Raw genomic sequence first — 27,796 nt, forward strand, 5'->3', positions numbered from 1 at the left:
AATCACACCATTAGCCTAAAACACTGTTCACATCGGAGTTGCCAGGTAAAACACAGGATGCCTGGCTAACTTTGAATTTCAGAACAATAGCAGCTGTCTTCAGATATCGGCAGTGTCCAAACTACTATAGGTAACCTATATATATATATATATATATATATATATATATATATATATATATATATATATATATATTACAAAAATGATCATTAAATCAGAACAGTGGTTCAGAAGCACTTCTCTGTCAGGCAATACCTATGCAGTGACACTTTCCCAGCTCTTCCTCAGTGTCCAGAAGGAGAGAAACTGGTCATCTCTCTCGTCCCATCCCAGGCCATTCACTGCATTATATAGTTTATAATTGGTGTAATTAAGGGGACCCAGGTTAAAGATGTTCTATGCTTTATTTCCTGCCCCCAAAAGGCCATTTCCCAGAATAAAGCCACCAAGCTATGGTCTCTGCTCCTGAACTCAGTCATCAACGTAGAAGGCCCTCAGCCTAAAGATTTCAATTAAGGGGTAGAAACCTAGAATACTTTGCATCTTACGCGCCCTCTAACGGAACATATTATAGAGTCATAGTCCTCAGCTTAAAACTCTTGTAGGTGGTAGAGGAAGAGGTGGCACATAGTGGGAGGTCTTGGGTCATTAGGGAAACAAAAAAAAAGGAGAGGTTGTGGACAGTGTCCTGGAGACAGGTCAGTTAGTAAAGTGTTTGCTTGTAAGCATGACCTGAACTTGATCTCAAGATCACATTTTTTAAAAGTTTTTATTTTTTTATAATTTATGCACATTACATCTGATTGTTTGTTACCTGCTCACTTGTATCTTTCATTGGTCGTGATAGGCAGTGCTACGAAGTAAAGAGGCAGAGCCCTTGAGCTCCATGAACAGGGAGCTTGGCCTACTCAGTGAGATTCAGTCACTGAGAGACCTTATCTCACAAAGTAACTATGCCTCAGGCTGTGTGCTCTTGACTCTACATGTACACCAACACATATTTATTAACATACACACACACACACACACACACACACACACACACACACTCACATGAGTACCTGGACTCTAATATGGTCCCCTTTCTAAGGTGAGAGGCTTTGCTCTGCCCTATGCTATACCAGAGAATGACCTATGTGTCCATCCACAGCTTCTAACGAATTAGGCTCAATCAACCATGGACCAGGACTGTGAGCCAGTGTACACCTTTCCTTTTCATAAGATGAGTATTTCAGGTATAATAATGATACAAAGCTGACAAATACAACTGGAGTTCTCACCTAAGTCTTCAAGTCTGACAGTAGCTTTGTGTGTCAGTCTTGAACCAGAAAGACCCGTTTTGGGAGCTGCTTGCAGAGCTATGAGGGAAAATTCTCCCTCATCTAGCTATTTTCTTGCCATATATATCTCTGTCAAGACAGTGGTAAGGTGAGATGGAGCCATTCCTTGATCGTGATTTCAGTTCCAATTACTAAGACCCAAATTTCATAAAGAATTTCTTGTCCAATAGTAGATTCGTAACTTTTGTTAGTACTCACTTTACATATGAAAATGTTACAGTATAAAAAAAATACTTAAATGTGTTTTTGATGCTATCCAATTATTTGACCAGCCCTTGTGAAATACTACCTACTCTTTAAAATCTTCCATGCTTTTAGGAATACTTAAAAGAAATTCCACAACTTTAAAAAAAAAAAAAAAGCAACTGTTGCAGTTTCAACACAATCTACCCATTCCAAAGCCCATAATTCTAAGTACTCTGCCTAGAAGCTATGTAGGATTTAAAAAGAGGGAGAGAGAGAGAGAGAAAGAAGATAAAATTGAGTCAAAGTTCACATATTTGCTTTGTAAGCAATCAGATAATTATAATGATTCTACTCTATTCAAAGGAAAAAAAACACTCCTTCATAATAAATGTCTTAAAACTTGTTATGTTATGCAAAGATTAGAGCTTGGAGCATCTTCAAAATGCTTTTCTGATATGCACCCAATAAGTAATAAATGCAAAGTCAATGTATTCCAATTGAATACTCATGTCATAACTTTGCCTCATTCCTCTAGGGTTATAGAGACTTACCTTTTAGTGTTCCATTTTAGCAAAGCAACTTTGAACTCTGCCTCAGGCGAATGCGTTGTGCACACTACTTCTAGGCCTATCCCTCATCAGCATTCCACTGGAGGGTTCTAGGATCATGAATAGATTTTAATCAGTCAACAACACTGTGGTCAACCAAATGCACTCGGATACTTAGACCTTTTATCTCCAAAGCTGTGCAGAATTCAATGTCATGGTAACCTCTTTTATGGCTCATTGTTCTCCAAATGTACTTAGAGTGAATTTACAAAGCCACAACTTATTTTGTGGATGCAAAGCTTTCACTAGGTTTAGCCCTTCCTAAGTCCCCTTTGTTTCTTCTTTCAGCACTTTCTGCCAATGGATCCTCACTTAATAGCAAGTTCCTGTAAACTTAAAATAAAATAAAATATGGATATTGAATAAGATTCAGTAGCTAAGCTACTCATCATTTGTCACTGAATGATGCTTTCAGCTCTTCAGAAATGTAATTTCATGTTTCAAATGACTGCATAGTTTTGCAATACAAGGCATCAGTTTCTGCAATGGGGAGAAGGGCAAGAAGCCTGGGTCACCACTATGGTTTTGTCACGCTCCCAAGGTGGTCCATGTAGGCATGAGAGAAACACACCTATCTCATAATTTGAATGTGTGGAATTGACCTCTGGATGAGGAAGTGGAAACGGGTTTCTAATGTTCTACAAAAACCTTCAACAGATCCACAACCCTAAAAGGTTATCACTTAACTCACTTCTTTGATAACCTTCATTTAAACAATAATGCACATCAATCTGTTTGCTTTGAGATCTCTAGTTCAATCCCCAAGTAGCACACACACACACACAAAAAAAACAATGATAGAGAGCTCTTGAATGGTACAGAGCTGGGAGGCACAGAAAAGTGGGTCCCTGGGGCTAGGTGCTCTGGCAGCCTAGGTGAATAGGGGAGCTCCAGACCACAAAAGACAGCACATGCACATACACCAGCACATACTAACACAAATGCACAAACATGTGGACATGCCAACACTACTGCCATGTCCATGTGCTCTCTTTCTCTCTCTCTCTCTCTCTCTCTCTCTCTCTCTCTCTCTTCTCTCTCTCTCTCTCTCTCTCTCTCTCTCTCTCTCTCTCTCTCTCTCGGGGTCGGGGTGGGCAAGGGGGTAATCCTCTAAAGAAACCTACTGCCCAATTCTAGGTTAACATGTAGATGGTGGCCACATGCTGAATTTAGAACTGATTGGGAAACACCGAGGAAACACCACTAATGAATGGCAGGGATAGCGTGCATTGGTAGAAAAAGAAGGATAGCAGACGTGTGGAGGACACAGCAGAGCAAGGGGAACTAGAGACTGAGAGAGGAGCCATCACCATAAGGTGCTGGGTGCTGAAAGCTTAAACTAGGAAGCTGACAGGAAAAACAGGAGGGAAGAGATGGATGGGAAGAAAATTAGAAAAGGACCATTAGTCCTCTCTCAAAGTTCTTATTTTGAGACTCAAATATTCCCTTCTGTCTATCACATGTATGAGTCATGAAGGCATTATTTTCATTAGGGGAGAAATGGGTTTGGGGAGGGTGGGGGGGGGCCTCTATTCCAAGTGTAAAGCCAAGGTATATTTTTAGCTACATTAAGCCAGCCTTCTGCTGCTCTGAGCACTGATGTAATTCCAACATAAAACATAATCTATAATATTCCAGGGGAACAAATCCAATTCTTGGTCATATAAATTTTCATATAAGTCCATCACAATTCATTCCCAAAACATCTCATTCTCTTTGAAAGCTGGGGCTGCAGCTAGCGATCAAAAAGAGGATTTTAAAATTACTCTGGAATTTCCAGAGATGCTAAATCTAACCTGCCTACAGTGCAGGCACCAATCCCCCAAACTTTAAATCAGAGGTAAAGCATTTTATGTTTTAAAAGATATATCCCTCAAAGTTTATCATGCTGTATTAAAGTCAAATGTGAGTTATTACTTTCCAAATCCAGGGCTGATGTCTACCCTTGATTACCCTAGGTAGGCGAGGATAAGTATCTTCCAACCAACATACTTTTTTACCTTTTCATCTGCCTCTTGCTATTTACAATAGAGTGAAAACTAATAGCTCAGGAGTGACTTTTGCTGGCTTGGACAGAGTGCAAATCCCATCTGACTGTGCTCCAAAATTGTACTCCGGGGCCCCTAGCAAGTTCGGCTGCATGAAGAAGAGTGGGAAACACCTTCTCCAAAGCTGGTCAGATGCCAGAAGATAATCAGTGGCTATTCAACTAATGAACTTTAGCATTTACCCCAGCTTGGAATCCTGTGTGTATCCTATTGCCTGGGCCTAACAGTTCCACCATTTTGCCCTTGCTGGAGCTTTCTGCATAATAGACAGCTACCCCACATGGGGAAGTCTGGGAAACTGTAAAGACAAGCAGGACTTTTGAAACAAGTACCATGACACGGAATCATCCCCATTGACTCGTCTGATTTTATTTGATTGTAAACACAGTCATTATTAGTAACGCAAGTCCTCTGAAGAGCTGAAGGAATGGTGGTCACCTTAGAGTTACACTTTCCTGCAGATGGGGCAGATGACCTCCCAGGCCCCTAGATCCAACGAGCACTTTCTAAGTTCACAAATACCCTCCCCTTCAGTGTCAGGTACTATTTAACTGTGAGCAAGTTCCTGTTCTAGAATATTCTCTTATTCTGAGATAATGTTCCAGTAGATGGTTTCCAGTTAGCTATGGAAAGTAGGGTAAGAAGGCTAAAGGATATATAATATATATCTCCTCAAATCCTGACACCAACATTTACGAAGGAAGAACATGGGACTGGTAAGTAAACCTCCTTTAGGTTCCAAGTCACAAAATGTGGTTATATGAATCCTTTTCCTCTTATATGTGTCTTGGAAGCTTCTTGGAGGGTCTCCTTTCAGACATAGGTCATCTAAGAAATTTCCTTCCAACCTACTCCTCAACTCATTAATTCAACCCTAAGCCTCCTAACAGTTAGAAACAATCATTTCTTTGAAAGCAAAACAAAACAAAATTCCATGATTGAAGATGAAGAGAATAGTATTCGGATTTGATTTTTTTTGACAATAGGCAAATGCATGCATGATTATACAATGTTTAAAATTACATCATGTTAATAAATCTTCTGGATTTTAGAGCAGGCAATGTTTTGAATAAATTATATGGGAATAAGGACAGGTTCTCTCAGCTCCAGATGCAGATCATGAGGTGATAGTTGTAAGGAGACCTGTGTGGGACACATTATATCCCCTGAAAACAGTGGGAAAAATCTAGAGAACCATCATTTTTAATATCCTATGAGGAGTCTAAGTACAAGGTGGGAGATGACTTAAGAGTACATTCTAGATGTGCCATGATGGAACTAATATTTATTTGGTTGGTTGGTTGGTTGATTGGTTGGTTCTCTCATCATAAGAAGAGAGGGCCCAGAAAGCAATAGATGGTAACTACCGAAGATTGCCTTCTTGTTGCCATGTATGGTCTTAGCAACATTCATATAATCTGTGCAAGGTTTGCAAACATCTTCCTAGAGGCTCATAGGAAACATCAATCATGCAGTAGTTTTTAGCCCCAGAGATAGTAGGGCTTTATTATGTGTTCAGAATAAAAATTACAAGGGTGACTCACACCTGATCAGTGTCTGTGTGATGTTTTTCAGGTTAACAGTGTACTGGCCTGGCCTTTCTTAACACTGTACATGGGTAAAGCATGTGCCTTGAATTAAGTTTAAACGGCCTCCCCTTTTATGAAAAACACAATGAACTTTTTCTTGGAGATTTCAGTATATATTTAGTGTGCATATATACATATGGTCAAAGTTAAGAAAACCATACATTTAAATCTTTTGGTTTCATCCCGACACTTAGAACTTGAGAGACTATGCTTAAGAAACCTGACCACAAATTTCCTTAATTTTGTAATCTGACAAAGCCATGTTAACAAGTCAAAAGGAACTCAGGGAAAAGGAGGGTTCCCTGATGCTTAAGTTTCACTAGGTTTAAGGTGAAATCACTCCTTTTGGGGGTATAATAAAATAAGTTTTTCTGGAATCAGTTGATGGAATTCTCCAAGCACAAGCACAAGCAATTTTGCACCTAATCCAAAAGGCCCCAGCAGAGGATTTGCATATGCTAATTTTCCTTGGAGGAAACAGTTCTACCCTACAGAAAAAAGGCAGAGGCAAGCTTGGCCCACCATATTTTAAAATACTACACTATCCCTTACAGTAACTTAGACAAAGTCCCCAAACAGAAGCAACTTAGGAGAGAAAGGACTGTATCTACTACCAACTCCGAGTTACAGTCCAAAGCAGGGACATCAAGGCAGCAGATGCCTGAGGAAGCCCCTCCCAACACACCCATGGTCAGAACATGATCAGGAACAGACAAAAAGGAACGCAGGCATGCCAGCACCCAGCTCTCCCTCATCTCAGGGCCCAGCCCATGAAACCGCTTCACCCACACCACCATGGGTTTTCTACAGAGTTTTTTGAAGCTGTCCTGTAGGTTGACAATATAGACCAGTGGTCCTCAACCTTCCCAACACTGTGACCCTTTAATACAGTTCCTCATGTTGTGGTGACCTCCGACTATAACATTATTTTGTTGCTACTTCATAACTGTAATTTCCCTACTGTTATGAATCATAATGTAAATATCTGGTACGCAGGATATCTGATACGCGACCCCCGAAGAGGTCTCGACTCACAGGTTGAGAACCGCTGATATAGACAATTCCACATTGACACCCAGGGGATTCTATTAAGTTGGCAATTAAACCTAGCCATCATAACCCCGTAGTCTTATCTAAATGATGTCAGAGGTACAATATGCCAGACCACAGAATATATAGTGCTCCATTTCTGATTCCTATTGGGCCCTTCTCTTCAAGGTGACACCAGACAGTTACTCCATCAAGGCCTACCACTAAACTACTAGGTGGGAGCCTGAATTCAGAACCCAGCTATCACTTACACATCTGTTTCAGTTTCCTGCATCTTACACTGTTATCTAACTAACCTTTACGGTTACATGCTACAAGCATAAAGAAGGGAAGACAATCAAAGAGGGGTTGCTTACTTCTTTTTAAAAATGCATTCATATATAAACTAACCTGTAAGGGGAAACTTACACAGAATTACCCTAAATTGAGCTTTAATAGTAGCTCCTTAAGCAACACTGTTTTTAGCATTTCCTTAAGTGTATCGGGCAGCAAAGTCATTCCAGAGACCCATTGTGAAGGTTGCATTCTAAGGTCAAATGATATAGTAAAGGCTCTGAGAAGTCCTGTAGTGGGAAGAAAAAAAAGAAAAAAAAAAAGGAGAAAAAAAAATCCCTCTCATTCTTGTGTTAACTCAGCATTTCCCAAACATATGCTAACCAAAGAACACTGTCTATTAATCTGGGCAAACATATTTGAAACATTGGTTTCGGCATTTATTTAACATTTCTGAAGCATCCTAGCTGATGTACTTTACTTGATATTATAAATTCTTTTAGACAGCTACACAAGACAGTTTTCAGAGAAAACCAAATGACCCAAGCCCCATCTTTACAACCACGCTGTTTCCAATAAGAAACGGCACCAGCATGGCACACCCATCTGCTTCAGCTCACAGAAGTAAGGGTTGGGAATCTTTTCAACATGACATCCAAAAGAAGACTGTGAATCTGCCACAGGGAAGGAGTGACACGCTCGCTCTTATCTCTCCATGCCATGGTGTGCGACTTACTCTCTCCCCTGTCTCGCCATTCCTCTACATATGTATTTGTGCTCTCATTATTTTTGCTCTTAGCTGCTTTCAGTTTGGGAACTGAGAAAGAGATTGCCTATCTGTTGGATTCGCTCCTGAGGGTGGAATGAAACCCCAGATTTGGGAGAGGGCATTGCATTATGCCGTGTATGAGAGGAGTAACAGTTCAGCCCGACTCCTTTATTTGAGGGAAAATTCAAGCACCCCTGGGATGCAAACACTGGCTTTCAAACAAAGCTGTGTCCCAAAGTAAAAGAAGCTTCTCAGATATTAACAGATGCATTAAGTCAAAGGTTACATTTTATAAGTCAGCAGTTCCTGTGTCTAAAAAAGAGCCTTTTTTTTTTCAATGCAGAGAAATCTTTGCTCCCTCCCTTATTTTTGGAGAAATTTGGATTGCCTTTACATCCCAGGATAAATCATTGCACAGGAGTCACAGAGAAAGTGGCAGTAACATCTGCTCTGGGAATTGTGGGGTATTTTTTGTGGCTCCTGGAAACTGAAAATAATGCATATTCATAATAATTTCTTCATATAAGTCACTTACAATTTCTAAGCCTCGGTTTCCTTCTCTGGAAATTAGAGATTACATTCAAACTTCAATTACATTGGTGAGGAGAGCCAGCTGTAATATGCACACCTTTAATCCCAGTATCTGCTAAATGAGGCAGGGGATGACCATAGGGAATCCAGCTTTTATTACATGGTGATTTCTAGGATGTCTGGGCTTTAGAACAATATCCTGTCATGAGAGAGAGAGAGAGAGAGAGAGAGAGAGAGAGAGAGAGAGAGAGAAAAGAAGAAGAAGAAGAAGAAGAGGAGGAGGAGGAAGAGGAGAAGAAGAGGAGGAGGAGGAGGAGGAGAAGAAGAAGAAGAGGAGGAGGAGGAGGAGAAGAGGAGGAGGAGGAGGAGGAGGAGGAGGAGGAGAAGAAGAAGAAGAAGAAGAAGAAGAAGAAGAAGAAGAAGAGGAAGAAGAAGAGGAAGAAGAAAGAAGGAGGAGGAGGAGGGAGGAGGAGAAGGGAGGGAGGGAGGGAGAGGAAGGCTCAGAAGCGGTGGAGAAGGAGGTGCAGAGAGCACAGAGGAAAAGCATCTATTGAGTGGTTTTTGTCAATGACTTTATAAACAGTCTCACTATGTAGCTTAGGCTGGCCTTGAACTCAATATTCTCCTGCACCACATGCGTGTCCTTATGCTACTGTGTCGGGATTATAGGCATGTAGCACCTGACTCTCTACAAATAGCTACTACTTCCATCTAAAGGTCACTAGACAATTCAAGTGCTCCCTTCTCTCTAACTGTCAGGGTAAAAGAGCCACTAAGTTGCTCACGCTTCAGTTTTGATAAGCTCTCCTATTGGTACTGTTTTCTTTGGCATCATGAAAAATGGGTGACCAAAACATTATCTCCTTCATCACTCATCCTTTGAGGCTGTGGGCCGAGAGCATGATAATGAACGAAACCAGCTACAAGAGAATCGAAGAGTTGACTGTGAGGAGTCCATTCATAATGAGCATGCTTATAGGAGAGAGCTGAGCCACCATTGCTCTAAAGTAGGCAGAGATTTACTTCAGAGAAGGGACTCTACCGCCTCCATTAACTAAGAATTCTTAGATTTATATTTGAATAACATTGAACTGAATTGGGTTAAAGTCATATTTGAGCAGGTTGGGAGGGGAGCCTCACTATAAATTATCCTATGAAACTATTGAGACTAGGGGGCAATTTCTAAAATGTAGTCTTCGCTACGGGAAACGGACTGACCAACTATTTCTGAGAGTCTGCTCCAATCTGTATTTTTAAAAGTCCAAACTCAAAGGCAAGCTCTCATCATTCCAACCATACCCCGGACGCTCTCCCCCCATAAAATGTGGTTTAAAGGCCAGCTGCAGTGTGGAGCCTTTTCTCGGAGCCCACGGTTTCAAACAAACGACTGGGCAGAAGCCAGAATCTATATGGGCTCACGAAGACTGTAAAACATTTGGTGCCTAGTGGGAAACGACGCCTTTGAGCTCCGCCAGACGTCTTCAGCTTTCTTGCACCTGTGCCAAGTGTTTCGCAGCTCCCCCCACCCTTTCCCTTTGGAAGATGGGGGTGGGGTGGGGGAGTAACGCGAGCGTTCTGAGGGCATATGACACAGGGACTGAAAAACCTACTGCTAGCATCAGACACTGCTTTCCCATGCAGCCTGTTCCGTAGGTAAAATGTGGACCTTGGCCAAGCTTGAGACTGGAATGGTGGTTATCTGAGCCTCCTTGACTCTCCTACCACGGGTCCATGGCTTCTCAAGATACCGCCCTCTCCCGTTGCCTAGCTCCCTAGCTCCCTGTGGACTCCACCGGAAACCTCCTCCTTCTAACAGACTCAACCTTGTCCACCACTCACCTCACACTGCCTATTATTACTTCAAGGAAATAGTGTGCACGTTTGACACAGTTTGTGACATGCAAAAATATATACATATCTGTGGAAGAAAGTATATGTTTCTTAAAGGAGGAACACCCAAAATGTTTTCAGATGAAAGTGTGAAATTGTCTAAACATAGATGACATGATACAGATCATGTGAAAGTCAATTTGAAACTACCCTGGAATCCTGCAAGGCTGCTTTCAAAAAAAGGGGAGTTAAGGGAAGGGTGGTTGGTCCGTCTTCCGTCCTGTGCGGCAGGTTATGGCGAGCTATCATCCAACGGTCCCACAATGGTGTCTTTATTCTTTGTGAAATACATCGCTCAATTTGGCAATTTTGTGAGATGAGGAATCTTATTTTTCCAATTCACAGATAAGTAAATTGAGGGTTAAAAATTTAAATATATCCAAGCCATATTCTTCCTTGGCTTACTTTCTCTGAGCTCTCCACCACTGTTAGGACAACCATATTGCTCTCCAAAAGATAACCCCGTCTGCTCTTAAAGCAACAAGGCTCACAACTAGAGACTCACTCCTATGGGTTAAAATGCACACCAATATTAAAATGTAGGTGTCCTCTCTCACTGCAAAATGTCCTCTTTCGTCAGTAGCTGCCTCATCAGCAGTGAGAACATTGGGTCCTTTCCTATGGGCACGTTTCAATCAATGCAAGGGTCAAACACAGAGTTGGGCCACTGCCCTTGGCAACCGAGTAAGAGCACAACAGGTGCAGGTAGGAATGCATTGCCCACAAAGTGCTTGTCACACAAACCTGAGGACTTGAATTCGACCCTCAGATACATTATTAAAAAATTAAATTAAATTAAAAGCCAGGCAGAGTGCTTGTTATCCCAGGGCTGGGGCGGTAGACACAGGCAGATCTTTCCAGCCCAGTGGCCACCCAGTGTGGCTGGCTTACAAGACAAGCTCCAGGTCAGTGAGAGACCCTCCCTCAAAAAACAATGAGGTACAATGACACCCAAGGTCCTCCTCTGCTCTCCACATACACATTTACACCTGTATAAGCATACACACACACACACACACACACACACACACACACACACACACACGGGAAGGGAGGAGGCTGGCTCTTGTCACTTCGGTGCTTTCTGCTTTCAGCGGCTATCCTTTACACATGTAGTAAGTTCAAAGCTCCAAGCAATGTCTGCAAGGACAGGATCATCTGACCCTCGCACAGGTGTCAACTGCAGCAGGCGCTCATAGTTTGTCTCCTCCACAGGAGAAGGTCTCTCCCATCTCAGGCTACCTGCTTTTCTAATCTTGTCGAGATGGCTAGGCCCAGCTCACCCTCCATCTCAAGTGTTGCCCCTTCTTAGAGCCTTTTGTCCATCTCCGTGTCCACTGCTTCTCTCTGCCCTTTCACCTGGAGCTGAGTCTGAATTCTCGGGCACCAGCAGGGGCACACAATCTGCTATTCACTACTGCATAAGCCCCAGATGAGCCTACGTACTGGTCTATATTTAGTATGGATTTAGTTTGGGGTAAAAGTGAATGGGGTCAGTATAACATGGTGTGTCAGTCATCCATCATTTTTCAATGTGGCACAATACTTCTGAAAGTGCACATAAGAACTTACCTCTACTTGACCAGACATAACTGTGATTCAGAGATTCTTGTCTATGTTGATATTTAGAGATGTGATATGTAGTTCTGTGTGCGTGTGGTTAATACACATATGTATTAATTAACTTCTTTTTTAATGTTTAAAAATTTGTTTTTATTTTTATTTTTAATTTGTTCACTTTACATCTGGATTGTAGCCCCCTCCCTCATCATCTCCTGATCCTACCCTCCCTGCCTCATACCCTTTAGCTTCCCTCCCGTGGTTCACAGAAAGGGGAGCCCTCCCTAGCCCCAACATCTGACCACAGCCAATCAAGTCTCATCTGGACCTGGATAGCCTCTTCCTCTGTGGCCTGGCAAGGCTGCCCCACCCAGGGTAATTGATCAATGTATGGGGGCCAGATTCCATGTCAGAACTAGTTCCTAGTCCCCATACTATGGGATCCACAAAGAGACTGTGCTGCCTGTCTTACTACATTTGAGTAGAAGAGCTAGCTCCTTGCCATGCATAGCCCTTCGTTGGTGCATCAGTCTCTGCAGCATCTCCATCCTCTGCCTTGGATTTGTTGGCTCCACATGTTTTTACTCTGTAATCCAGGCTGACTTGGGTGTCATGCTGTATTCCAAGGTTACCTCCAACTCATGAGCCAATCCTCCTGTCTCAGTTTGCTGAGTCCTCAACCTTGTATGCGTATATACAGTGAGAAGAGAGAAATTCAAGAACAATCCAAAGACCCAAAGAAGCTAAGTAGCAAGGAGAGCCCAAGGGAGGATGCCTGAATCGCCTTCAGAAGAGGAAATAAAATAGACATCTGAAGTAGATTGAGGGAGGGAACTAGATGGAATGGGGACAGGGAGGGGAATGGGGTTGGGAATCAGGTGTGGGGAGAGCAGAGGGTAGGACTGGGAGAGAATGGAAATGTGTGTGTGTGGGCGGGGCATCCCTAGGATAAAGGAGGCCCTTGGCATTCAATGGGGGTTACCATACCTGAGAGCCCTAGCAGCAGGGGATACGGAGCCTGAAGTCACCACATCCTATAGCCAGGTGGAGGAAGGGGGACATTAGCCCACCCAAAAAGCATTCAACCCAAAATTTGTCCTGCTTACAAGAAGTGTAGGAATAAAGATGAAGCAAAGATTGAGGGCGTGGCCAACCAATGCCTGGGTCAACTTGAGACCCATCCCACAGGAGAGATCCAATCCCTAATAATATTAATGATATTAATGATTACAGATAGGAGCCTAGTATAATTGTCTTCTAAGAGGGTTCATCCAGCGTCTGATGGAAACAGATGCAGGGATCCACAGCCAAACAATTAGTGGAGCTTGGAGAGTCTTGTGGAAGAGTGGGAGAAAGGACTGAGGGAGTCAGAGGGGTCAAGGACACCAGAAGAAGGCCTATAGGGTAAACTAACCTGGGCCCATGGGGGCTCATAGAGACTGAACCACCAACCAAAGAGCAGGCATGGGCTGGACCTAGGCCCTCTATACTTATGTAGCAGAGATGCAGCTTGGCCATCTTTGGAGAAGGGGTTGTCTCTGACTCCATTGCCAGCCTTTGGATTTCTTTCCCCTAGATGGGCTGCCTTTCCTGCCCTCTGTGGGAGAGGATGTCTTTAGTTATGCTATGACTTAATGTGCCAGGGTGGGTTGGTAATCCATGGGGAGCCTCCCCTTCTCAGAGAAGTGGGGGAAATGGGGAAAGGGGTGTGAGAGTGGATCTGGGAGGAAAGGAAGGACAGGGTTGCAATCAGGCTGTAAAATAATTAAATAAATTAATGTAAAGAAAAAAGTCACCTAATTTCAATCATTTTAGCACTATTTTTATTATTAAAGAAACTTCCATTGGCCTAAGAACTTGTTTTGTGCTGGGCATTGGCCTAAGCAACTGGTAGACAATATTAACTGAGTCTTCACAAAGACTCCCTTACAAAGATAACTTCGTCTTCTACATGAGCAATTAGAATTGAGACTTGCTACAACTAACATATGTGAGGCCCCTCAGAAACAGGGTTCAAACATACATTTCTTAAAATTCACTTATCACATTTATCATCTAGGACAAGTGAGTTTTAGTTCCTTACTACAACACCTGAAAACACAAAAGACATTCCTTCTGATTTACCTCTGTCTGTCTGTCTGTTTGTCTGTCTGTCTGTCTGTCTGTCTTTGTCTCTGTCTCTGTCTCTGTCTCTGTCTCTGTCTCTGTCTCTGTCTCTGTCTCTGTCTCTGTCTGTCTGTCTCTCTCTCTCTCTCTCTCTCTCTCTCTCTCTCTCTCTCTCTCACACACACACACACACACACACACACACATATACACATAGATCAAGAAACTTTTGCACAATGACAACAGGAGAGTCATGAAGCCATAGGGCTATTGACACTATTGGGTAACTTGCCTCCCAGCTCAGGAAGGGAGTCTTTCTTAGGCAGCAAGCTTGCCCCCAAAAGACTCAGAAACACCACAAGCCTGTCAAAATAAGTTTAAGCAAGAGACACAGACCCCATTTGAAGATGTGATTTAGTAAGGGGGGATGTTACGACACACAGTAGGCAGGTAACTAAATTGTACATTTTCTTCCTATTCTGTGACACTTTCAGTCATTGTAAGTAGAGACCTGCCTAGAGATAAAGATCCTAGTCTCAAAAAACCAACTCTGTTATAAAGGAACTCACTTGCTTCTAGAAAATAAGCAGGGCATTGTAAAAAGAGACATTGTATTGCGCTGGAGTATACTGTGATTGGGCAGGTCAAGGGAGACAGAGTTGGGGCAAGGCATACCTGAAGAGCTCTTTGGCTGCTGCTGTCAATCAGTTGCTGTCTTAGATAGGCTAGTCCCCAAACAACTTAATCTAAACTCATCTAAATGCATTCAAATGCATGACAAAGATATTCACTGAGCACTGTGTTTTATTAATAAGGCTAGCCCTAATCCAATAAAGGAGGGAGGAAGGACCCTTTGGAGAGGGTGTTAGAGTTTCAGAAAAACTCTTGAGATCCTTTTACTTTTGACTTCTGAAGTCTCAGAGTCCTTTATCCTCTAGTGCCTCAATTTCCAGCCTTTAAAAGGAGATAACTAGTTTGCCTTCATTATATGGCAGGTGCGTGTGTGTGTGTGTGTGTGTGTGAGAGAGAGAGAGAGAGAGAGAGAGAGAGAGAGAGAGAGAGAGAGAGAGAGAGAGAGAGAGAGATGAAATTGTTGTTTTCATTGTAAAGTTTTATTATTCCATAAGAAACTAAGAAACAATCAGTTTTCTTAGTGCAGCATCTATTCAGGACCCTAAACGCCCCTCAGTGCGACACATTAGGTTGGAAACACAGGCATCCAATGCCTTCCTCCTGAGGCCCAGCCCCAGCTGCGACACATTAGTCCCTTCTCAACTTCACGCATTTCCCTCAGTTGCAGGAACTCCTCCACTAACAGACAGAGGTGCATTAGTGGGAGATTTATGCTAATATCTCCACGGTGGAAATCATAAGGCCCACTATATTCTCATTCAGTCCGAGAGAAGCAGCCAGGGTCTGTCCTTTAACACGATTTCCAGGAAGGAGTCTGTAGCTTAGGAAATGCTGATTGGCTGGCATTTACAGATTCCAGGAAGAAGGCTATCTTAAGTGTATCAGAGCCTAAAGCAGAAACTTCTTTTAATGCCCCCTCCTCCCTCCACACATCCCTAGCATAAGAGAAGAGCAGAAAATATCCACGGGCTAGAGAATTGCTGGCATTAAAGAAGAGCCCGGAACATTTTTAAGAGTCCTTAGAAGACAATAGGACAGCCATCCTGGAGGGAAGGGGGTGCTCATATCCCAGCAACTGCTCTGAGGATGGCCCTGCCAGCATGTGCAATGGCCAACTGGTTCATCTTGCTAACTATAACGCTCGGCATATGGAGAGGGAGTGTTTATAGATATATACATACACCATACATTTTCACAGCAAGTACATATAGAGACCGTCCAACTGTATATTTTGCAGACATACAAATACGCACATATATTGCCCATATGTTCAAACAATTTTAAAACTATCTTATGAACAAATAAAGCTCTCCTTGCATGAAAAGTTACTGGAAGATGCCACTATGGACACTTCAGAGCCTGTGTCCTCAGGATGGGCAGGAGTGGGCACAATTCCAGTCCTTTCTGCAGCTTCGTGACCTTATCTTTGCAAGAGGAATGATACTGGGATCTGTTCTATGCAATCATGTCTGTAAAATAACTTAACATGATACCATCTAGTCCAAGGTGAATTTTCAGTGACTGTCAGAAGTATTGGTATCAGGCATTATGAGACTGTGACATCAAGAAACATTCACAAAGATGAAAGGGAGCATAGGCTATAATACAGGCTCTACCTAGAACTTTCACACACCTGGTTCTCTAGCCACACCCCTCAGGAACAGGCTGCATTGTGCTTTCTTTCTGTTGGATCTTGAAGTTAGGATAAGAATAATTCTTATTTTTGCTTTCCAGTTTCTAGGTCAAAGATAGTCTCATGGAAGGTATTCATTAAACAGTGGCTCTACAAACATTAATGCATGGGTGCTACAAACCATGTAGATTCCTGTGCAGGGTGAAGCATCAGATCTTCTCAAGTGGGGTGCTGGTGGAAAAAGTAAATTATCAGAGCAAAAGACAGTGGCTTAAACATTACCCAGATATAGAAAACAAGCATAGAAAAGGCATACTCTCTTATGGATATTTTTTTCCACTTGGTCTATAGAGATGTATGTACATTCTTTCTCTCGGGGATCTTTCAGGACGACAAGTCTGCTCTTCCTAGTCCTACATCATGCCCTTGCAGAGACTCACTCCTGAATATAGCAACTAATGTTTCCAGCTCAGAGCTTACCATGCAGATTCAGGCCCTTGAGATAAGTCAGGTGAGGAATTCTACTTGTCATTGTTGCAACTCTCAGCCGTTGTAGACTTCGCCATCCAACTGGAGAGAAATTTGAGACGTAAGCTTTTATCGGCTCTTTCCATAATATGATATTTAGGTTTTATTTTCTACATGCTTACTGTATATACTCCTACATTTAAATGGTTATGTGTGAAACAAGTGCACTAGGCATTTACGGATTTGGAGACATTGCCTTGTTCGAGCAGAAGTTGAATGATAGCTGTATTGGAGCAGTTTTATCATGGCAAGCCATCAAAGTATATTTTATGGAAAAAAATAAATAAAGAATTCTTAGACTAAAAGTTACTTAACTAGAAAACTCCAATACATAACTTTTAACCGAATTGTCTCCAGAATACTTTCTGAGCCATCTCTTTCCGAAGAATTGGAGAAAGGAGACAGCTTCAAATTTTATATTAGAAAACTACTGCTTTGATCCATGGTAGGTCAAAATATTGATGGAAAGTTGGCAAGGCTACTCTTTCAAACACTGCTTGTCATATGTACTGAGCCCATGCTACCTGCACAAGCTGCTTCTGTCCCTCTGCCTTTTCTGGTGACTTTGGAGTAGCCCAGACATGAAAAGTTTTTTCCAGAAGATTTCCAGAGTCTCTTCTGAGCAATGGCTTCTGGCACGTAGCACCCTACAAGTGCTGACAGGCTGAGAAGCACGGCTTCCAGTCTTGCCTATCCATGAGTCCTAGTCCTCAAATCTACCAAAAAATTAAAAATTTAAACATTTAAAGGCCACATTAAAGCACAAATAAGACAATAAATACATTTTATACCCATTGGTAGTTTTCAAAATTGTGTTGCTTAATTTTCTGAATTCAAATTTTCGTCCAAAGTGTGACATGCTAACACATTTGAATCTTGGAACAGGGACAGAAATATCTCTGGATGAAGTGTGTTCTTGAATAGCAAACAACAAAAAGTTAATACTAACTACTATGTTCAAGGGTATCTTAGAGGCATGCTGGAGAGGATAATGATGAATTATCAGGAAGTCTCATAGGGTATCAAATGAGGTTCCTCCATAAGAAGACTTTGACTCAATTTTTTGTCATCATCAGAATGTGCAAATTATATCTTGGTTATAACAGGCCTCCCATAAAGTCGCATCTTAGCAGACATTTATTATCCAGTCATGTGCTAGTATTAAAGGGGACTGTGGAGAAAATAGGGTAAGAGAAACAACAAGTCCAAATGCTTGGTGTCCAGAGTAGACTGCACCTCAGCTCATGCATAGTCATCTTCCGCAGTTGGCTGTCAGGAGTGACCTTTCCTGGTCTAATTCTGCCTTGGTCTTATTAGAGAAGTTCTCAGTCATAGAACACTGGCCTCTCACACTGTCCAACTGATTCATGAGACTTGAGGAAAGCTTCAGGCGTAGACACTGGTGAGAATAAAGCAGTAAGTGCTAGATATTTCCTTGGTAACTGTGCTCAGTCCAAGAGTAGTCAATCAGCCTGACACAATATACAAAAAAGAAGGACATGGATATTAGGGTAGGGTCAGAGATGCCCTTGTTTTCATTTGGTACATGCAAGGAAGCAAGATGTCTTGGTTGCTACTGGCAGCCAGTTCATGGTCGTGATTAAATTAGTGTTATGTCTATACTCATATTATTGGCAGAAAAGAAGATGAACTGCAAAGCCCCTAATATAAACCACTGTGTCCATCAGAAGCTAAAATTGCTCATCTCTTGACTACTATTAATTGAGATAACAAATCTCTTTGTTACTTAAGCCAGTTGAATACCAGCCTTTATGATAAAAAAGAAAAACTACTGTATTAAGTGTTCATATTGATTTTAAGATGTATTTCAATTTGAAAACACTAAAATATATGCTGGGAGGTGGAGAGAAGCACTTATTAGAATTTGGGAAATAATCTATAATAAAAATGTGTTAGAATTGGCTTGGTTTATGATTTTGAAATTAGATTGTTCATTGAGAATTTATGGTCTGTAATTAGAAGTCACCACCATTTGTTGGATAATGCTCCAAAGAAAGCAGCCTGAAAACTATTAGATCACACTGAATTATAACTGAGTAGATAATTGAAAGGATGGAAGGTTATCTTTTTCAGGATATTCTTTTGTATCTGTAGATACAGTGATACAATAAAATACACTCTGTACAAAAAGGCACACTGCTAAGAAAAATCTGAAATAAAATTCTTCAGACACCATAAAAGTTTTTCTTATATCTAAGAGTTATTTACCTAAATCTAGAGTTAATAACTATCTTAACAGATTCTAGAACTTTCTGTCACTACAATATTATTCATCTTAGCCCCTCTGCCATGTGCATTGTGTACATTTTCTTTTGGCTCAATCCTTGTTCAAGTTTCAGATGCCATGTTCTTCATAAAGCGACAATGCTTTGTCTACCTATCCACCAGCACCTTTGAAAAAATGTTAAAAGATACAAACAGATGATTGCATCACTATTTAAATGTTTCCGAAAGATGAAATTCTACACAATCTCTCGCCATAAACTACTTCTGTTCTCACTATCCTTCATCACAGTAAGCGGTCAAATACAGAAGTATATCCTTTTTGTCTGACAATAAATAAAATTCAGTACAATTAACCAAATACCACATTTAGCCAATAAATGGCACTTACTCATTGCCTAAGCGATATGTGGGAGCCTGGACTAGATGGAATGCCCACTTCCTTAAGAGGCTGCCCAAATCACCAAAAGGAGAACACTGTTAAGAGTTAGCAACATGGTTTTTCACAGGAACCATTTGTTGTGTGTCTGTTAACCAGACATGTTTTTTAGGTTAATTTATTCATATTTTATATGTGTCTTTGCTTGCATGTATATATGTGTACCACGTGCGTGCCTGGTAGTCACAGAGATCAGGAGAAAGGATTAGATCCCCTGCAAGTGCAACTTTGGGTGGTTGTCGGGGACCATGAGGATGCTGGAAACCAAACCTAAGACCACAGCAACAGCCACATGGACTCTTCACCTCTGAGCAATCATCCTAGCTCCTAACCAACAACTACCATTTCTATCCATCTAAAACTCCTTAGATACAGAAACACAGAACTTAATATTATGTACATTATAATACATCAAGGTTGCTTACCTACAACTTTAATGTATTAAACTTTGTCTTATACTGAAAAGTAAAAAAACAACAACAACAAAAAACCAAACCAAACCAACCAACCAAACAAACAAACAAAAAACCAAAAAACCTACTTCTAGAAGAGAACTTTATGAGTATTGGCACTTATAATCTTATCTTTATTATTTTCAAAGAAGGAAAGTGAAGGAAGATGTTTTCTATTTGGCTTATATGATTAATGGCATTATGCAAAGTTTTAACATATGTTTTATTTTTGGGTGCTATTTGTACATGATCAATGTACACAACTGACAATTCAGAGGATTAAAAACCTTCTTAAGTCACTCATTTAGCCATACATAAATTCTCCTACATATTAAAGTAGTAGTAGGGAGATGAGTGTTAAGGATGCTCTACAGCCTAAAGAGCTGACTCAGAGTCAACGATATGCAGTTGTGTTGTTAGTTGAAGTGGATTTTATTTTCCATAGCTGTGAAAGACACTGAACATTTTTATATCAATTTTTAAATACATAAAGCCATTTTAAATGGAGTTTGGAAAGCCATTACTAAGAGGCATTCATTATATGTTTTAAATAAATTAAGATGAGTTTATTAATATAATTCCACCTGCAGGCTTTATAACAAATGAAATATAGAATATTTTAAGGTAATTTGGGCTATCACATAAATAGTTGAAAAGCAATAGATTATGCTACAATTCATTAAACTTGCAACACATGAATGTAATAAATGTGGTGTAATAATACTTATATCAAGGTAGATATAACCACTTCTATTTAGTCAAGATGAAAGATACAGGAGACTGTCCATAACTAATTATATGAGCAATAATTTGCACAGTTTCTTAGCCCCTCCATGGTATCGTGTCTTCTAATGTTGGTGGTCTCAACATACTCAGTAGGAAAACACCACTCTCCTGTGGAGGAAATCAAACTACTCATAGGAATTTCTAGAAAATGTTAGCGTGCATGTGTGTGTGTGTGTGTGTGTGTGTGTGTGTGTGTGTGTGTGTATGTGTATGGTAACAAACTGACATTTGATCTAAAGTAATGCTCATTAAAGACAAATATAAATGAGAAACTGTTAAGAAAACTTTAGTCCCATCAATAGCCAGAACATGGAAACAGCCTAAGTGTCCCTCAGTAGAAGAATGGACTAAGAAACTGTGGTACATTTACACTATGGAGTATTACTCAGCTATTAAAAACAAGGAATTCCCCGAACTTTGTGGACAAATGGATTGACCTAGAAATTATCATAATGAGTGAGTTCACCCAGAAGCAAAAAGAGACAAACGGTATATACTCACTTATATCAAAACACTAGTCCAAGGGATACGTCCCATGAAAAACTTTACTTACCAAGAAAGTGGGTCAGAGGAAAGGACATCCTATTGAGACTTTAGGCGAGAGTAGCATGGAAGAATGGGGAAATAATAGGACCCACAGGGTCCTGGAAACCTACAAGAAGAACTTTATGACAGGCAGATCTGGGTCCTGGGGTCCTCCTCAAACTAAGGCACCAGCCAAGGAGAAATAGGCAGTAAACTTCGAACCCCTACCAAGACCTAGCCGACGAACACGATATTCTCCACCGTTGAGTGGAGAGTGAGATCTGATTCTCACATGAACTCTGGTGCCCCTTTTCTGACTATGTCTCCTGGATGGGGAGGCCTGGTGGCACTCAGAGGAAGGATAACAAGTTACCAAGAAGAGACTCGATAATCTTAGAGCATATATAGGGGGTGGAAGTCTCCCTCAATCACAGACATAGGGGAGGGGAGAAGGGGGGAAGTGGGAGGGAGGGAAGAATGGGAGGAAACAGGGGAAGGGCTAACAATCAAGATGTAATATGAATAAATTTTAAAAAAAGAAATTAAAAAAAAACAAAATCATTTCATTCCCATCTTTGTGTAGTTCTTATTTGAGACAGGTTCTCGATCTGTCATCTAGGATGATCTAAAACTGCTATTTTTAGCTCAGGCTGTCTTTGAACTCATGATCTGCCATCTTCAACCTTGCAGAGACTGTGATTAAGGCATGCTCACTACAGCTGCAGCCATCTTCTCTTGTAAACTAAGAATGCAGAGCGAGATCAGCGTGGTAAACATGTGCAGCTGACACTGTGAACTTCCCACATTGCCTTTTGCCCAGGATAGACCATGAGAAGTGGTGCTGGTCAGAGTCTCCAGGAAAAATGCAATTATCCTTTAAAAGAGAATGTTCTAGAAGGCATGCAAACTTTTTCCTCACTCTCTTTTGTGTGAGCTATCTTGTATGTGTGTTCTTACCTGCCAGCAAAACCCATTTCTGGCTTGTCACCTTCCAAGCTGCTTTTTTGTGAAGAAGTATAGTATCTCTTCAAATAATAGAAAAGTAAACCCAGTACTTATAAGAAAACTAGTGTAATGAACTTTTTACCCCTTTAAATAACACCAGAAAGCTGGCAGTAGTCATTTCTTAATGGCCTGGAATTTCCATAGAATTAAAAATGAAGCTTTGTTTTCTCTTTCTCATGGACGCAGGTGGGACCATAAACTCTTTCTAGCATGACGCAGTGAACACTCCACAGCCAACATGAGACCATCACTTAAAAAATAAAATAAAGAGCACTAATGAAACAAAGTAACAACTTAAGGGAAAATCTGTTTTGGTTCCAATTACTAACTGGCCTTTGAGGAATTTAAAAATATTTTACCTGGCCTGTGGTTACCTATGGAATAAAAGGAGAAGGTTGTTTTTAAGTTTTAATGAAATTTAATTGGACATTCTTAATAGAAAGTTCATGGTAATGGGAACCGGCTTACAAATGGATCAGACCAGCTGCCTAGAAGGAATCCTGGCCGATGGATGAGCAAACTCTTAGATACAGCACCTATTTGTTGGGTGGTGGAGACAGGCCTCACTTTGTGACACAAAGCCAGTCACTTCCTCTACATGTTCCAAGTATAAAGTCCTGGCCCTTGAAACTTCTGTGACTCAATTCTGTGTTTCTGCTTGTCTAACATGCCAGGTGCCATCCTCAAAGCTGTGACAAGTGGGAGGAATTTGTTCATTTTTGCTTATCTGGTAATTCTTGATAATGACCATGCCCCTTGAAAAGAAAAGCTTAATAAAAAAAACTGAATAAATTCCAACACTAGCATGATGTGAGCATCCTCTGTGATCTTTAGCATGGATAACTCACCCATGAATAAATCTGAGAGATGACTCCTAAAAGATGGTGCATTTCAAATTACACCAATGTCCACTTCCAACATCTTTTTTTTTTTTTTTCAAAAAGATTTCAGCCAAGACTATACTCAGATTTTCCATTTTCTGCAGTGTGCTCATTTTGAAAATGTATTTTCATTTATAGCATTATATATAAAACCTATAAATGACCTGAATAGTATGTGTTCAATACATCTGTAGGATTTTTTTTTTTTCTTACAGTCACAGAATCTTCCTGGAGAGAGAAACGGCAATGAAGTCAGCTCACGCTCTGCACATAACTCAGGTGCCCTCAAATTGTCTAGTCATCAGTTCTCTTCCCTCATAAAGAAGCATAGGTGATCTATCTTTGGCAGCTTCAGATACAAATTCCTCACAAAATGTTGACATTAGTGGATTTTCCAGACAGAAGAACACTCTTAATTTGTGAGAGAGTACAGAGAGAAAAAACTAACGTGAAAAAAAAAAAAAACACATGATTTTTTTTTTAAAGTATGTTTTCTGGACAGCAGGAAAGCAGTCAGTTATTTCTGGATCTCTCATTGCCTAAAAATATCACAGAGCCAAATTCTGCCCTCCGATGATTTTTCTTATGGTTGTTTGAGTCCATATGTTTCAGAAGCTCAATTTGTTTCCTTGTATTTCAAGGTCTAATCATACGGCTATTACATAGGCAGAATCTCCATGAAATTAAATGTGTGTGTGTGTGTGTGTGTGTGTGTGTGTGTGTGTGAAACACTTATCAGAATACTTCCTAAAGCAAAATGTGGTCAAAGACTGTGGAGAATTAGGGTTAGTGGAAAATAAATCGCAGATCCCCAAAACATGTCTGCGTTTGTTAGGTCCTTTTTGTGATGACAATCCTTCCAGTCAGAACATGCCAGGACTTCTGACAGTGCAAACCACAATATGCAGAGAATTTTTATTCATTTCTGTCTGCAAAAAATATTAATAGTGCCCTTCATAATTTCCTTTTTTGGAAAAATATGATTTAAGTGAATAAAACACAAATTTCTACATGAAGATCTATAAAATACGGAAAAATAAAAAAGGGAAATCAGACAGCCAGGGACTCTGCTAAAAACTGTTATTTTGAAAGTCTGGTTGCCAGTTTAATACCATATGGCCATTAGTGGTGCAGGATAGAGTAAAATATTATGTGCTTTTCTGTATAATTAATGAATCTTAAATTCAAGAATTTCAAAGAGAAAGAAAATGACTGTACCACAGGTCAGACATTCCGAAACGTCTCTGAGATGTCACAAATCTTGGAAAGTTTCTAGACACTTGTCTTATTTCCTGTAAAGCTCAATCCATCTTTGAATCAAGAGTACCTGTTTCCTTTTTCAGATAATAAGTGAAAAAAAACCCGCCCCTACATCTGTACAAAATATGTCTATCCTCATTAGATCCATTTTCTCAATTAAATTCAAGTTTCTCTGTCCAAAAGGCATAAATCTGGGTATTGATTTAACTATAAAATCATGAAACTCCCGGTAGTCTTCTAAAACCATTTTACTTGGATGAGCATATAAGCTTTTAAAATATCAAGTTATTCCAGTATTTAATACACATAACTGCTTCCAGAGGACTGAAGGCAGTAAGACACAGCTGCCCATTCCATTGGAAGAATTACAACGAGATTGCTAGCTAGTATCTTACTATTTTCTCTTTTTCTTCCCAAGCACTCGCTTCTATTTTATTCAGCATGAGTTTGATACCTTCCGAACATGAACTGTATCACCAGCAGCCAAAATCAATAACCTATCTAATCAAGGCTCTATAAACTAACAACAGACCCTCGGTGCTCTGTTCCTATAAAATGCAGTTCATTTTAAATCCTTCCTTCCAAAACGGTCTAACTCTAAATTTATTATCCTCTCCTGACAAGGTTAGAGCATTGTCTACCGAAAGTTCTAGAAGACTGTTCTGGGGGAGCAAATCAATTACCTCTTGCAAAGGAAAGACCTCTCTGGGCTCGCCTTGAAATCTTTTTTATTTAGCTTCAATTTTCTTTTGAAAGCAAGGAATCTCCGCCACGAAGCTTTCATGCGGCAACCAGCTACTTCCCTTCAAATAAAAATCATGAGTAAATATTTCATAGACATGTCTCTAGTGTGAATTGCACAATATGAAAAGAAGATGTTAAAGAAATATTTCTCTAAATCATACCAAATGAGAAATATAAACATTTTCCTAAGATCTGTGATGTTTTGAAGTGGAAGCCATAAATTCTCCTTGCATAAAACATCATGTGTGAGTTGGGGGTTTTTTTGTTGTTGTTGGTTTTTTTTTTTTTTTTTTTTTTTTTTTGATAGCCAGAAAGCTGTGGCTGAATAGCCTTCAGTCAATGACTTCATAGTGGGTTTGATACTGAGGTTTATTTTAAGCTTTTTCAAATGATATTTTCCCTCTTCAAACTGAGAAGGATTTTATGCCTTGAGAGATTATTCATAGGTAGCAATGTAAGCAAAGGCAAACTTTATCCAAAATTGCTCTTTTTTCCTTCCCTACCAGATCTCTGACATTAAACACATGCGTGCAAAACCACTTTCCATGAGAGGGGGTTTACTTGTGTGTTTTATTTGTTATATGGGTCTTCCTGCCCAAGTAAATATGAATCTCCTTCAAGAAAACAGAAGTGTATTTCTATCATGTTCCTGTAATTAGCATAAACACAAACAAATGCACAGCTGTGAATCTGGATAGATATGCGCAAACCCAGAAAACAGCTGGAGGAAGCAAGTCAAACACCCAGGATCATGTTGGTGTGAACTGTATATCATTTCTTGGTAAACGACAACCCAAAGCTCCCTTAAGAGCAGTATAAAAAAATTAAGTTTGCTGTAACCGTAACAAACAGGATGTGCGCTAAAAAACTGGTGGGCAAGCAGAAACGAACCCATCGATATAGAACCCCCATAGAATCCTGATGCTGGAAAAGGAGCGCCATAACTGAATATTGATAGGCAAACATTAGTGCTGAGGTTGGCTCCTGATGCTGAGGCTAACAGCATTCTTATCTACAACCATTGATCTCAGGGCCTTGGGTTCTTTTAGGATCTACTGATGGCTCCATATTTCAAAGTGCTAATCTCTTATGCAGCCTTCCTTACTGGCTCCACATCGCTCTCAACAAGTATCAAGACTGGCTTGCATTGAAAACTTACCATGAGCACAGCTAGAAGCATTTGCCTTCTCCTGATGGTATATACCCTCTGTGGGCTGGTTCTCTCTAGAAGGTGCCACTTATTCCCGGCCAGGGCTCCACAGGTTATGAGGAGTTTTGCCAGATGAAGTGAAAGGCAAGTCTTGCTTTGCCTCAGCTTCTCTTTAGCTCACCAAGGGCCAGCCACGCACTCACTTAGGACAGTAAGTTTTAGGAGAGACACTCTGGCTGATTTAAGTTCACTTGTCTGAATCATAACCAAGCCTGCGTCTTTAAACTGTCCAAGTGTCCTAATTCATGCTCTGCCTAAGATCCTCAATGAGGCCTCAACCAAAATATTTCCATCTTTCCCAGAGTGTATCTTAAATGACAGGAGCACTTTCACTTTTCCTTGAAATTGCTTCTGTGAAGGAGGCACTGTTGTCATGATGGTAGCTATTCAACATCCAAAACTATTGTCTTTTCCATATCCACATCGAGTTCAAATATTTTAGCAGCTACTATCATAAGCTGCTGGTGTGATCCTTCGAATTTGTGATGAGGAGGACATCAGCACCGCCTGATGTCACCACAGGCTTCTTCCAGGATGCAGCATATTTCTTAGGCCACCAGTGCAGCCCATAGCTATGAAAGATTTAGCAGCTATATTGCCATAGTACAATCAGAGTTGGTGATCACTGGGGTCTATGATGCCTGTTTGTTCCCCTAGCACTCATTATGTTGACAAGAAAGTTGATGCATTCTGTTGGTCAAAATCATGAGATACAGATCTCCCCATAGATGAAAACAGGCATTTCTACACAGAAGTCAAAGGGGGACTCACTCTGGACAGATGGTTTCCATCTCTCTGGAATCTTCTCAAATGCATCTCCCTAGATCAGAATATTGCCTGCTGGGGTTCAATGTGTCCCTAGCTGTGAAAACCCCAAATCTGCTGCTTTGGGTGAAACACTACATCTCAGCATGTTCATATTTTTATATTTTTATTTGTTTATATTTAACCATACAAGGATGTCTAGTATGAAACTTTATAATTCTCAACAATATTCAAATCACTGACTGCATATATTCTATGATGGGTACCCTACTGTAGTTTGAGTTTTCATTTCTTTAAAACCCCAGTTATGTTATGTGGTTTTTTGTTTTGTTTTGTTTTGTTTTGTTTTAAGCCTGGGTGTGGGATAAGAGGCTACTTCACAGAAGATGATTATGATTTTCTTCATGCACCAGCAGGGCGTAATCTTTGCCAGTTGCAGATAGTTTAATTCTGGGGACTCTGGAGAGGGTATGAATGGGAGAGCCCTGAGAGAGCCTGTAGGGGCTGCTGTTCCCCCTGTTGTTGACCCCACTGCTGTTGACTCATCCTCATGCTGGGTTTGCTATTGTTGGATTGCTGTTTTAGTGAACTGCTGGGTATTCTGACAATGAAGATTGGACTTGCCTCAAGGAACTCTATGTCCCCAGTCAGCAGGAAGTAGCCTACATCCTATACATCCCCTTTCCCTCTATCTTCATTCTCTCCCACCTAGTGTTGAGAGGTAGGAAGGTATTAGGGTGG

The 27,796-nt window shown here is 40.7% G+C and overlaps 1 long non-coding RNA gene across 1 annotated transcript in view; it reads right to left on the reverse strand.

The window, feature by feature from the left end:
• The window catches only part of LOC311587759, a 99,184-nt gene extending 74,066 nt beyond the window's left edge, over positions 1-25,118 (reverse strand). Inside the window, exons 1-2 of the long non-coding RNA XR_014775962.1 lie at positions 25,020-25,118; positions 16,697-16,786 (exon numbers count right to left, since the gene is read on the reverse strand). This is a non-coding gene — a long non-coding RNA (uncharacterized lncRNA). The remainder of the gene's footprint in view (positions 1-16,696; positions 16,787-25,019) is intronic.
• Positions 25,119-27,796: the final 2,678 nt, after the last annotated feature.

Source organism: Acomys minous (genome assembly GCF_964271855.1).
Source record: "Acomys minous genome assembly, chromosome: 17".
In the NCBI taxonomy this organism is placed as follows: Eukaryota; Metazoa; Chordata; class Mammalia; order Rodentia; family Muridae; genus Acomys; species Acomys minous.